The 14,616-nt window shown below is 41.0% G+C and overlaps 1 protein-coding gene and 1 long non-coding RNA gene across 4 annotated transcripts in view; one reads left to right on the top strand and one right to left on the bottom strand.

Annotated features, from left to right (window-relative positions):
• The window catches only part of PLA2G4A (phospholipase A2 group IVA), a 166,758-nt gene that overhangs the window by 58,079 nt on the left and 94,063 nt on the right, over positions 1 to 14,616 (top strand). The gene's annotated exons all lie outside the window — the stretch shown is intronic.
• LOC122476395 lies at positions 12,241 to 14,359 on the bottom strand. The gene is made up of 2 exons (XR_006295480.1): positions 14,235 to 14,359; positions 12,241 to 12,481 (listed from the first exon to the last, which is right to left on the bottom strand). It is a non-coding gene; the product is annotated as an uncharacterized LOC122476395 (long non-coding RNA).

The raw sequence follows: 14,616 nt of genomic DNA, 5'->3' as shown, positions 1-14,616 counted from the left end.
CCATCTAGGCACTCCTGTTTATTTATTTATTTTTTTTTTGATGATCAGTGTTTTTTTTATAGGTTGTGAAGGTGTAGCCAGGGCAAAACAAATGTTTACAGGTTAAATTTGGATCTGGGGATAAATGAGAAATATCTGAGAGGAGGTAGAATAGTGTGACATTGAGAGAAGAATGTATGGATACTTGTTCTTCTAAGACATGAAGGAAGAATTAAGTATGAATAAATGCATTTTCTAATTATAAATATGGTTTTACAGTTGTGAAGTATAGGGAAGAGAAATTGAATGAATCCATCTAATCCTCTCCTTTTGTTTTCTCAGTGAAGTATGAGCCTGAGTTGTACCCTCAGATGAGGAGTAGCGGATAGGGTGGGTGACTTGAGAAATGTAATAAGTGTTGGGCAGTCATGTAAAGAATGGAAATAAAAGGAATAGGGATTAGTATATGTTTGGTCAAGTTAATGACTCAGTAGGCATTGGACTATGCTGAAGCAACTAATAGCAGTACATTCATTTCCTCTGAGTGCAACTTATAAGACACAGGTTAAATTAATTTAAAGAATGTCTGAAAGATTGAAAACTGCTGAGTCAACTGGGATTTGAGGGACCAAAATCTCAGAGGAGAAGTCATTGAAGTAGGCCTCAGTGTTCTACAAGCCATCTTTCCCCCCCTCAATCCACTGCTGGATTTAGGTGGGTTTGGGGGGGTCACGAGGATGTGGGAAGTAGCCAAGTAGTGAAGAGGCAGACAATCCACCAGAGCTCTGACAATCTCAAAGGATTTGGGGACACAAAAACTGCATTTCCGAGACAAGCCAGTTAGAATTTGAGGGGCAGAGCGTCTAAGAGAAGGGAAACTCAGAGAAGCTGAAAGTCAGCGCCTTCACCATGTGCACTAAACAAAGTCTTAATCTGCCTGGGGCAACAGGCTGAGGAGAAAACATAAAATACCCCCCAAAACAAAGCAGAGATATTGGCAGCATCACAGTGCTAAGAGGGAAAAAAAATGGAATTCGGAACTTCCAAATGAAAAGGGGCCTTTGAAACACCCTGGGCTCTCAGTTGAGAAGTTTCAGTGGGACTGAACGAGAGGTAGGCTGAACCTTACAAAGATTGGAGTCAGTTCCATTTTTGATTAAGTTCAGGAGATCCATCCTATTCTCCCTGACCGCCTTCCAGAAGATAAGATGGGGCTTCTGTGGAGGTAGATCTAAGTCCCTTCCCATTTTTCATAGAAAGGTCTGGCATTGAGCCAAGAATCATCAGGTATACCAAAGACTAAGATCAAGAAAAATAAATAGATCTGCACAGATTGTATAAAATAACTATGGTTGATATGTTCGAGAAAATAGATGACAAATGGAGAATTTTACCAGGGATCCAGATACATAGGAAAGAATGAAATGGAAGAATTACAACTAAAAACAAGAAGTGAAATTAAAAACTCCATAGATAGGTTTGATGTCGTTTGGACACATCTGAAGAGGCAATTAATTAATGGAATAGGTTAGTAGGAAATATCCAGACTGAAACACAGAGAACAAAAAGGGAAATAAACTATAGAGGAAAACATAAGGAATATCTAGGGCATGATAGAAAGCACTGGGAAGGAGAAAGGGTGTGTGTGTGTGTGTGTGTGTGTGTGTGTGTGTGTAGGTTATCAACTCAAGGATAAGTACAAAGAATACCAACCCTATGCATATTGCAGTAAAATTGCTGGAAACTAAAGAGAAAGAAAAAAAAATGTTCTAAAGGTATCCAGAGGAAAAAAGACATTTAAAAAAACAACCACAAGATAACAGAATGACATCTATGAAGTGTTGAAATAAAATATCTGCCAGAATAACCGAAAAAATTAAAGAAAGACAACATATACTACCTGACATCAATTTATTATAAAACTAGGATAATTAAGACAGAGTGGCATTAGTGCAAGAGTAAATGAATAGACTAATGGGCGAATAAACCAATAAAAATCCAGAAACAGACTTGCATTTATGTGACCTCTTGATTAATGCAAAAGTTACATTGCCATGCTAGGATTAAAGGCAGTGTTTCCAGTAAATGATCCCGAGTCCCTATGAAAAAAATCATAACACTCCCCTCACACCATACACAAGAATTGGTTCCAATTTAGATCTAAAAAGAAAAAGTAAAACCAGTAAGATTTTTGAAGACATCAATGCAAACTATTTTATGACACTGGAATACCTAAGGTTTTCTTAAAAGACAAAAAGCAGGGGAGCCTGGGTGGCTCAGTCAGTTAAGCACCTAACTCTTGATTTTGGCTCAGGTCATGATCCCAGGGTCGTGAGATTGAGCCCTGCTTAAGATTCTCTCTCTCTCTGCCCCACTCTGCACCTCCATCCCCACTCCCCTCCCCACTCACACACACACACACATGCACACCATCTCTTACTCGCTCTCTAAAATAAAAAAAAAAAAAGACAAAAAAACCTGAATTATAAGAAAACAGTTGGACACACTGAACTATATTAAAGTTCGGCATTTATTTTGATCAAAAGACATCATTTAAAGTAGTGAAAAGATGGAAACCCTAAACTGAGAAAATATATTTGCAACCTATGTATGTCAGTCAAAGGACTCATCCAGAATATGTAAAGTACTCATAAATTAATCTAAAAAACAAGCAACCCAATGGAAAGAAATGGACAAAGGATTTGAGTATGCTCTTCATTCCAGAGAATCACCAATTGACCAATAAAAAGAAGAGGTATTCAACCTCATCATCATCCAAGATGTGTGAAATAAATCCACACTGAGATACCATCATACATCCACCAGATGTTTAAAATTAAAAGACTAGACTCAGGCAAGATGGCGGCTTAGGAGGACGCTGGGCTCACCGCACGTCCTGCTGATCACTTAGATTCCATCTACACCTGCCTAAATAACCCAGAAAACCGCCAGAGGATTAGCAGAACGGAGTCGCCGGAGCCAAACGCAGACGAGAGGCCCACGGAAGAGGGTAGGAAGGGCGGCGAGGCGGTGCGCGCTCCACGGACTGGCGGGAGGGAGCCGGGGCGGAGGGGCGGCTCGCCGGCCAAGCAGAGCCCCCGAGTCTGGCTGGCAAAAGCGGAGGGGCCTGACGGACTGTGTTCCCACAACAAGCGCGACTTAGCGTCTGGGAGGTCATAAGTTAACAGCTCTGCTCAGAAAGCGGGAAGGCTGGAGGACAAAGGGAGGGAGAGCTGCTGAGCCCCCTGACAACAGAGCTCAGTTTGGTGGGGAACAAAGGCGCTCGCCAGCGCCATCTCCCCCGCCCATCCCCCAGCCGAAATCCCAAAGGGAACCGGTTCCTGCCAGGGAACTTGCTCGCTCCGCGCAAACACCCAACTCTGCGCCTTCGGCGGAGCCAAACCTCCGGCAGCGGATCTGACTCCCTCCCGCTGCCACAGGGCCCCTCCTGAAGTGGATCACCTAAGGAGAAGCGATCTAAGCCTGCCCCTCCTGCCCCCGTGCACCTTGCCTACCCACCCCAGCTAATACGCCAGATCCCCAGCATCACAAGCCTGGCAGGGTGCAAGTAGCCCAGACAAGCCACACCACCCCACAGTGAATCCCACCTCTAGGAGAGGGGAAGAGAAGGCACACACCAGTCTGACTGTGGCCCCAGCGGTGGGCTGGGGGCAGACATCAGGTCTGACTGCGGCCCCGCCCACCAACTCCAGTTACACACCACAGCACAGGGGAAGTGCCCTGCAGGTCCTCACCACGCCAGGGACTATCCAAAATGACCAAGCGGAAGAATTCCCCTCAGAAGAATCTCCAGGAAATAACAACAGCTAATGAGCTGATCAAAAAGGATTTAAATAATATAACAGAAAGTGAATTTAGAATAATAGTCATAAAATTAATCGCTGGGCTTGAAAACAGTATACAGGACAGCAGAGAATCTCTTGCTACAGAGATCAAGGGACTAAGGAACAGTCACCGAGAGGCTGAAAAATGCTTTAAACGAAATGCATAACAAAATGGAAACCACCACAGCTCGGCTTGAAGAGGCAGAGGAGAGAATAGGTGAACTAGAAAATAAAGTTATGGAAAAAGAGGAAGCTGAGAAAAAGAGAGATAAAAAAATCCAGGAGTATGAGGGGAAAATTAGAGAACTAAGTGATACACTAAAAAGAAATAATATACGCATAATTGGTATCCCAGAGGAGGAAGAGAGAGGGAAAGGTGCTGAAGGGGTACTTGAAGAAATCATAGCTGAGAACTTCCCTGAACTGGGGAAGGAAAAAGGCATTGAAATCCAAGAGGCACAGAGAACTCCCTTCAGACGTAACTTGAATCGATCTTCTGCACGACATATCATAGTGAAACTGGCAAAATACAAGGATAAAGAGAAAATTCTGAAAGCAGCAAGGGGTAAACGTGCCCTCACATATAAAGGGAGACCTATAAGACTCGTGACTGATCTCTCTTTTGAAACTTGGCAGGCCAGAAAGAATTGGCACGAGATTTTCAGGGTGCTAGACAGAAAAAATATGCAGCCAAGAATCCTTTATCCAGCAAGTCTGTCATTTAGAATAGAAGGAGAGATAAAGGTCTTCCCAAACAAACAAAAACTGAAGGAATTTGTCACCACTAAACCAGCCCTACAAGAGATCCTAAGGGGGACCCTGTGAGACAAAGTCCCAGAGACATCACTACAAGCATAAAACATACAGACATCACAATGACTCTAAACCCGTATCTTTCTATAATAACACTGAATGTAAATGGATTGAATGCGCCAACCAAAAGACATAGGGTATCAGAATGGATAAAAAAACAAGACCCATCTATTTGCTGTCTACAAGAGACTCATTTTAGACCTGAGGACACCTTTAGATTGAGAGTGAGGGGATGGAGAACTATTTATCATGCGAGTGGAAGCCAAAGGAAAGCTGGAGTAGCCATACTTATATCAGACAAACTAGACTTTAAATTAAAGGCTGTAACAAGAGATGAAGAAGGACATTATATAATAGTTACAGGGTCTATCCATCAGGAAGAGCTAACAATTATAAATGTCTATGCGCCAAATACCGGAGCCCCCAAATATATAAAACAATTACTCATAAACATAAGCAACCTTATTGATAAGAATGTGGTCATTGCAGGGGACTTTAACACCCCACCTACAGAAATGGATAGATCATCTAGACACACGGTCAATAAAGAAACAAGGGCCCTGAATGAGACATTGAATCAGATGGACTTGACAGATATATTTAGAACTCTGCATCCCAAAGCAACAGAATATACTTTCTTCTCGAGTGCACATGGAACATTCTCCAAGATAGATCATATACTGGGTCACAAAACAGCCCTTCATAAGTTTACAAGAATTGAAATTATACCATGCTTACTTTCAGACCACAATGCTATGAAGCTTGAAATCAACCACAGGAAAAAGTCTGGAAAACCTCCAAAAGCATGGAGGTTAAAGAACACCCTACTAACGAATGAGTGGGTCAACCAGGCAATTAGAGAAGAAATTAAAAAATACATGGAAACAAATGAAAATGAAAATACAACAATCCAAACGCTTTGGGACGCAGCAAAGGCAGTCCTGAGAGGAAAATACATTGCAATCCAGGCCTATCTCAAGAAACAAGAAATATCTCAAATACAAAATCTAACAGCACACCTAAAGGAAATAGAAGCAGAACAGCAAAGGCAGCCTAAACCCAGCAGAAGAAGAGAAATAATAAAGATCAGAGCAGAAATAAACAATATAGAATCTAAAAAAACTGTAGAGCAGATCAACAAAACCAAGAGTTGGTTTTTTGAAAAAATAAACAAAATTGACAAACCTCTAGCCAGGCTTCTCAAAAAGAAAAGGGAGATGACCCAAATAGATAAAATCATGAATGAAAATGGAATGATTACAACCAATCCCTCAGAGATACAAACAATTATCAGGGAATACTATGAAAAATTATATGCCAACAAATTGGACAACCTGGAGGAAATGGACAAATTCCTGAACACCCACACTCTTCCAAAACTCAATCAGGAGGAAATAGAAAGCTTGAACAGACCCATAACCTGCGAAGAAATTGAATCGGTTATCAAAAATCTCCCAACAAATAAGAGTCCAGGACCAGATGGCTACCCAGGGGAGCTCTACCAGACGTTTAAAGCAGAGATAATACCTATCCTTCTCAAGCTATTCCAAGAAATAGAAAGGGAAGGAAAACTTCCAGACTCATTCTATGAAGCCAGTATTACTTTGATTCCTAAACCAGACAGAGACCCAGTAAAAAAAGAGAACTACAGGCCAATATCCCTGATGAATATGGATGCAAAAATTCTCAATAAGATACTAGCAAATTGAATTCAACGGCATATAAAAAGAATTATTCACCATGATCAAGTGGGATTCATTCCTGGGATGCAGGGCTGGTTCAACATTCGCAAATCAATCAACGTGATACATCACATTAACAACGAAAAAAGAGAAGAACCCTATGATCCTGTCAATCGATGCAGAAAAGGCCTTCGACAAAATCCAGCACCCTTTCTTAATAAAAACCCTTGAGAAAGTCGGGATAGAAGGAACATACTTAAAGATCATAAAAGCCATTTATGAAAAGCCCACAGCTAACATCATCCTCAACGGGGAAAAACTGAGAGCTTTTTCCCTGAGATCAGGAACACGACAGGGATGCCCACTCTCACCGCTGCTGTTTAACATAGTGCTGGAAGTTCTAGCATCAGCAATCAGACAACAAAAGGAAATCAAAGGCATCAAAATTGGCAAAGATGAAGTCAAGCTTTCGCTTTTTGCAGATGACATGATATTATACATGGAGAATCCGATAGACTCCACCAAAAGTCTGCTAGAACTGATACATGAATTCAGCAAAGTTGCAGGATACAAAATCAATGTACAGAAATCAGTTGCATTCTTATACACTAACAATGAAGCAACAGGAAGACAAATAAAGAAACTGATCCCATTCATAATTGCACCAAGAAGCATAAAATACCTAGGAATAAATCTAACCAAAGATGTAAAGGATCTGTATGCTGAAAACTATAGAAAGCTTATGAAGGAAATTGAAGAAGATTTAAAGAAATGGAAAGACATTCCCTGCTCATGGATTGGAAAAATAAATATTGTCAAAATGTCAATACTACCCAAAGCTATCTACACATTCAATGCAATCCCCATCAAAATTGCACCAGCATTCTTCTCGAAACTAGAGCAAGCAATCCTAAAATTCATATGGAACCACAAAAGGCCCCGAGTAGCCAAAGGAATTTTGAAGAAGAAGACCAAAGCAGGAGGCATCACAATCCCAGACTTTAGCCTCTACTACAAAGCTGTCATCATCAAGACAGCATGGTATTGGCACCAAAACAGACACATAGACCAATGGAATAGAATAGAAACCCCAGAACTAGACCCACAAACGTATGGCCAACTCATCTTTGACAAAGCAGGAAAGAACATCCGATGGAAAAAAGACAGTGTCTTTAACAAATGGTGCTGGGAGAACTGGACAGCAACATGCACAAGGTTGAAACTAGACCACTTTCTCACACCATTCACAAAAATAAACTCAAAATGGATAAAGGATCTGAATGTGAGACAGGAAACCATCAAAACCTTAGAGGAGAAACAGGAAAAGACCTCTCTGACCTCAGCCGTAGCAATCTCTTACTCGACACATCCCCAAAGGCAAGGGAATTAAAAGCAAAAGTGAATTACTGGGACCTTATGAAGATAAAAAGCTTCTGCACAGCAAAGGAAACAACCAACAAAACTAAAAGGCAACAGATGGAATGGGAAAAGATATTTGCAAATGACATATCGGACAAAGGGCTAGTATCCAAAATCTATAAAGAGCTCACCAAACTCCACACCCGAAAAACAAATAACCCAGTGAAGAAATGGGCAGAAAACATGAATAGACACTTCTCTAAAGAAGACATCCGGATGGCCAACAGGCACATGAAAAGATGTTCAGCGTTGCTCCTTATCAGGGAAATACAAATCAAAACCACACTCAGGTATCACCTCACGCCAGTCAGAGTGGCCAAAATGAACAAATCAGGAGACTATAGATGCTGGAGAGGATGTGGAGAAACGGGAACCCTCTTGCACTGTTGGTGGGAATGCAAATTGGTGCAGCTGCTCTGGAAAGCAGTGTGGAGGTTCCTCGGAAAATTAAAAATAGACCTACCCTATGACCCAGCAATAGCACTGCTAGGAATTTACCCAAGGGATACAGGAGTACTGATGCATAGGGCCACTTGTACCCCAATGTTCATAGCAGCACTCTCAACAATAGCCAAATTATGGAAAGAGCCTAAATGTCCATCAACTGATGAATGGATAAAGAAATTGTGGTTTATATACACAATGGAATATTATGTGGCAATGAGAAAAAATGAAATATGGCCTTTTGTAGCAACGTGGATGGAACTGGAGAGTGTGATGCTAAGTGAAATAAGCCATACAGAGAAAGACAGATACCATACGGTTTCACTCTTATGTGGATCCTGAGAAACTTAACAGGAACCCATGGGGGAGGGGAAGGAAAAAAAAAAAAGAGGTTAGAATAGGAGAGAGCCAAAGCATAAGAGACTGTTGAAAACTGAGAACAAACTGAGGGTTGATGGGGGGTGGGAGGGAGGAGAGGGTGGGTGATGGGTACTGAGGAGGGCACCTTTTGGGATGAGCACTGGGTGTTGTATGGAAACCAATTTGTCAATAAATTTCATAAAAAAATAAAATAAAATAAAATAAAAATAAAATAAAATTAAATTAAATTAAATTAAAAGACTGACAATATTAAGTATTGGAAGGATGTGCTGCCGTATGACTATCAACATCAGCGTGTACAATAGTGTAATAATTTCATACCTAAGGAATTCCATTCTTGGGAATTTTGCAACAGAAACATACATATGTACACAACAAAAGCCACATGCAGAATGTTCATGGCAGCACCACTGGTAATATCCCAAATTAGAAATAATCCAAATGTCCATTAACGGTGAAATGGATAAACATTTTATGGAATACAGTGGAATAGTTTCCATCAATAATAACGAACATATTTTACACGTTACTGTGGATGAATCTCACATACTTAATGGTGGCCCAGTTGTACATATTGTGCTATTGATTCTATTGATAAAAAGCAGGTAAAAATATTCTATGCCGATAGAAGGCAGGGCACTGGTCACCCTGCTGGAGGGATTTGAGGGAGGCTTCCGGAGTGCTGGTAACGTTCTGTATCTTGATCTGGGTGGTGATATTGTGAGTGAGTTCAGTTTATGAAAACTCAACAGACTGTAGCAATGATCTTCTAACTCTTCTGCCTATATCTTATCCTTCAACAAAAACTTTACGGTAAAAAAGAACCAAATGGCCCTTGCAATTTGTACATTTACGGTGAGGCTAACAATCACTTTCCTGGCTAGTCACTCAGCCAGCATAGAACCTGGGGAGTGAAAAGCTTGGTAATCATAAAACCTTTAAGTTTTTAAACCTTTAAGTTGAAAAGCTTTAAGTGCTCCATATAATTACCTTTATCATGAAATCACACATATTTCAAAGAGTGATGACAGCTGACAGCGATATGCAGAAGCATTTATTTCAACAAATTACTATTTAATTTTTGGTCTTATGTTACTCCTATTTTGGTGGTAACTGAAGCAGAATGCTTGAATATTCAGTCTATCACCTTATATACGTTGCCTGCTAACACACCCCGCATACTTTATTCTTGGACTTGCTTTCATGTGGCTACTTGAAAAGGTCTTTAATGGCTGGAAAGAAACGGAAGTGAATTACTGGATTGTGCTTAATATAGTCTATGGGCAGCATGACTCCATGACAGACGGCCAGTAAGCCTGTTGACGTCTCAATGCCAAAATATTTCTACTTTTCTGTCTGTGTTCTTTATATTATTGTTCTTTAGTTGATTCTAATCATATACCTTAAACCACATTTTTCTAAATTGTGTGCCTAAGAACCGCCTGGTCAAGTTGTTAAAAATGCAGATTTCCAAGCCTGAGCTCTGACTGAAGATGCAAAGTATGTGCATTTTTAACACCCCAGACGATGCTGTGAAGATATTTTAGGGGACTAAATTTTGAGAAACACTACCTTAAGTTCACCATCAATAGTAATAGCTATTTGGAAAATTATATTTTGACTGGGAATTTGGGGGGATTATTCTTTTGGGGATTTTTTGGCTGTTTTGTATCAGGTTATGAGTCACCTTCATTTAGAGCAAAGGGTTTAAGTTGCTGAGCAAAGTGGATATGAGAAAACAAATGGAGAATATTTAAAATAGAACTTACAGAGTACAGAAGCTGCCATCAGCCCCTATCATGAATCACATAATATTTTGTTCAGACAAAGCTGAAGTGGAAGATGGGCCTGTTATTAATTTAGGTAGGCACTCCTTAAACTACTAAAGTTTATGAGAAGTTTTACAACCCTGGAATTCTGAAGCTATTTCAGGTGCATGTAGTTTCATGTCATCTTTATGGGAGCAGAAAAAGATCTGTATCCCACACCCCTTGCATTTTTGTTTGTCAGAATTTAGATAAAAGGATGCAATGAGAGGAAGTCTTTGTCCACACATTGCATCTTCGCTTTACCACCTGTTTTGCTGGAACCAATCAAGGCGAAGCTGAATCATTGACTCAGCATCCAGTTACCCTATAGGCATCAATTCACAAAACCATGAACTAAGTATACAGGAGAAAGAAACCCAAACATTTCTTTTCCTACATTTGACTTCTTTCTCCCCTGAATGCATATCTAGGAACTTCTCTCAAGCACCTGGCTAAGTTGTGCTGTCGAACTGGACTGCTTTCCCTTTTCAAAGCTTCCGTGTGTGGGACGCCTGGGTGGCTCAGTCGGTTTAGCGTCTGACTCTGGCTCAGGTCACGATCTTGTGATTCGTGAGTTCGAGCCCTGTGCCGGGTTCTGTCCTGACAGGTCGGACCCTGGAGCCTGCTTCGAATTCTCTGTCTCCCTCTCTCTCTCGATCCCTCCTCTGCTAGTGCGCGCTCTCTCTCTCCCCCCAAAATAAATAAACATTAAAAAAAAAAAGCTTCTATGCACTGTGGTGCCAATGAAGATTATAGATTATATAAAGGGCGTGAGCTGTGTCATTAGCATAATCCAATTTGAAGCTAGCATCCTAAAATTATTTTTCATCTTGGAGTGCCTGCCACTGCCAGATGTTTCTCAGCTTGCAAAGATTAGCAGTGATGCCGACTGCACTATCAAAGTTTGCAGCTGTCGGTGGTTTTCCACTGTCCAGCACCCTTTGACATCTTAACTGAGGTCTCTCGCTAATGAAGCGAGAGGAGAAACTAAAACAGCTACCACTCTTGACAGAGGTTGTAGACTATTGATGCTAGGGAAAAGTGAAAAGAAGAATCCAAAGTGACAGCTTTAAACTGGGTTCTGGTTTTCTTAAAAGAGGTCTGTCCCTGTTTTGATGTATAAATGTAGCATTGGCATCCTGTCGCACGGTATTTTCTTTATCATTTTTTCAGAGTTAGAATTTGCCAGGGTGTATGACCTGAACTGAGCGTCCAGGATGGCTTGGAAGATGGTTATATCCCTGACTGACTTAGGCTATTTCAGTTTGCTGCATTCTTTTCTTATTCTTGGGTTTCTCCCAAGGAACTTAACTTTCTGCTTTCTCTTCCTCATTTGGCCCAAGAAAACCTCTCCCTCCTTTCCTCAGACTCAGAGGAAGACCAAGCCTCAAAGGCAATTTCTCCACCTACGATTTGACTTTATTTGTGTGTAATAATCCGAGTGACTGAGTTACTAGTCATGGGCGTAGTGTATCTGCTTGTCTCCCGTTTACCTTTGCCTCTCAAATTAGGCTCTTAGCATTTGAGTCACTTCCACAGTCCAGATCTTCAGTTTCACGCTCGGTGGCCTGGTAAAGCCAAACTGCTTCTTGACAGGTAGTTGCTGGCGTAGAGTAGGCACTCAAATATTTGTTGAGCAAATGAGTGATGTTTACCATTTGCATGCCTCCTCTTCCCGGACACTTTTTGTTTTCTAGATTGATTTTTGCCTGGTTTTGTGTGTTCTAGTGTTTGGGGAAAACAGAAAAGAGCATCAGCCCCCTGAGAAAGAACCTGCCCTATGGGCTAATGAAGGGGCTCCATTTTTGCACATTTAAGGTGAAGGACCAGTTGAATCGTCTCCTTTAAATCATGTGTTGACTTCTCAGAAGAGGGAAGATATTTTTCTTTATGGCCTTCCACCCCCTGCTATTCTAACCTGTAGTTTTGCTTCTGATTTGCCGTCTTGAGCGCTGCTGCTGTGGCAAGAACATGGTTAAGGAAAAGCAACATCTCCTGGTTGAGGAGGTGGGAAGAGTCACCTTGTAGCCTGCCCGCCTCTGCTTTGGCCCGTTTCCCCTTGCCTTCCCTCCTGCTCAGTACTTTTGTTTTCTAGTTTGTCTTCCATGGTCTGGTTGATAGATACAAGCACTGGGTTAGAAACTGCAATATGTAAATGTATCAAACCAACACTTTGTCTGCCTTACACTTATGCAATATTATATGCCAATTATACCTCCATAAAAATAAATAATAAATAAAATTCCAATAACTACCTATCTCCCTTTTCTCTAAAACAGGGTATCGAAAGTGTGAACAGAAGATGACCTACATCAGTATCAGCTAGAATATTTATTTTAAAATGCAGATTCCTGGGGCATCTGGGTGGCTCAGTTGGTTAAGCATCCGACTCTTGATTTCAGCTGAGGTCATGATCTCACGGTTTGTGAGTTTGAGCCCCACATTGGGCTCTGCTCTGTCAGCATGGAGCCTGATTGTGATTCTCTGTCTCCTCTCTCTCTGCCCCTCCCCCACTCATGTGTGTGAGCGTGCGCTCTCTCTCTCTCTCTCTCTCAAAAATAACTAAACTTTTAAAACTGCACATTTGTAAGTTCTCTGCTGATCTGCTGATCATAGGTCTTAGGAAATGAGGGTCAGGGGTCTGCAAGTTTTTCTTTTTTTAATGTTTATCTAATTTTGGTTGAGAGACTGCAAGCGGGGGAGGGGCAGAGAGAGAGAGAAGAAGACAAAGAATCTGAAGCAGGGTCCATTCTCTCAGCACAGAGCCTGATGTGGGGCTCATGAACTGTGAGATCATGACTTGAGCTGAAGTTAGACGCTTAACCAACTGAGCCAGTCAGGTGCCCAGTAGAACCCTAGGCATTTATATTACACTCTTACTTTTGAGACTCAGCTGCCCTTAACTATCAATGCGTAAGGTCCAAATGGGAAAATTAAATAAAAGACAATTCCAAATGCTTATACCTCATTCACAAATCTTTCCTCTTTACCATAAAAAGGCTTTTAAAAATGTGATCACCACATAGAACTATGAACAGCGTTTAAAAATTAAGTGAAGGGCACTGATTAAATTGTTTGATGGCCATAACTACTGTTGAAAGACAAAGGTTTTTTTTTTTAATTTATTTGAAAAGCAATCATTTGAGAACTATTATTTTTGCTTTTCCTTTGTTCTCAATTTTTATATCTTTTTGTGTGGACATCTGTGCCACTTTCTTCCTCCCTCCCTCCCTTTTTTTCTCCTTCCCTCTTCTTTTCCATGACTCTTTCTACTTTCTATAGCAATGCCTACCTTATGATATCATCTTTAGAACTTAGGAGCATGATGTCATTAAATGAATGATTGTTGCAGTCAGAACTTCCCCTGAGACTTACCAGCTGGATGATAGTAGACAGATTGCTTAACATCCCTCAGTTCCTGTTGTCTCAACAGAGCACTTACCTTGTAGTACTGTTGGGAGATTTGAATGAGACTTATGTGTGTACAGTGCTTAACGGAGATCCTAGCAGGCATTACTCAACTGTTGGTTTTTGTGGTTATGAATTACAATGGCCACTTGGGAAAGGATGTGTTAAAGAGAAAAGTCAAGTCCTTAAGTTAGGAGACCTATGAATATTGTGATGGTTGTTAAGTTCTAAAGAGATAAAGTTGAGTCAGACTTGATGGCTGCCCTCAAGCTGTTGACAGTCTTGTAGGGAAAGATAAATGTGTAATTACATCCATGAAATGTAGTGTGTGCAATGCTGTAAGACGGTGAAGGATTCAGTGGAACCACTAAGGAGGGAGTGATCAATGTTTCCACGGCTTAGTCAGTTGCCTTGTTGTTAAGTGTATATATAGTGGGAAGAAATTTAAATAGTACCTTTGTTTCTTTCTATTTAAAATGGTACCCACATCATACCCTGACTCAAGCAAGTCTTTATGTACAGTAGAAAAAGCTGTCACTTCCTGGGGCACCTGGGCGGCTCAGTTGGTTAAGTAAGTGTCTGACTTGGGCTCAGGTCATGATCTCATGGTTTGTGAGTTCGAGCCCCATGTTGGGCTCTGTGCTGAGACAGCCTGAAGCCTGTTTCAGATTCTGTGTCTCCCTCTTTCACTGTTCCTCCCCTGCCTGTGCTCTGTCTCTCAAACATGAATAAACATTTTAAAAAGTTAAAAAAAAAAAAGAAAAGAAAAAGCTGTCACTTCCTTGAGACACCCACTTCCATCTGATTGAGTACTGCTATAATAAATACAGAAACATA

The sequence above is a fragment of the Prionailurus bengalensis genome, chromosome E4 (genome assembly GCF_016509475.1).
Source record: "Prionailurus bengalensis isolate Pbe53 chromosome E4, Fcat_Pben_1.1_paternal_pri, whole genome shotgun sequence".
Classification (NCBI taxonomy): domain Eukaryota; kingdom Metazoa; phylum Chordata; class Mammalia; order Carnivora; family Felidae; genus Prionailurus; species Prionailurus bengalensis.
The sequence above is the reverse complement of the archived record's forward strand: the minus strand, read 5'-3'. Positions and strand labels throughout refer to the sequence as shown.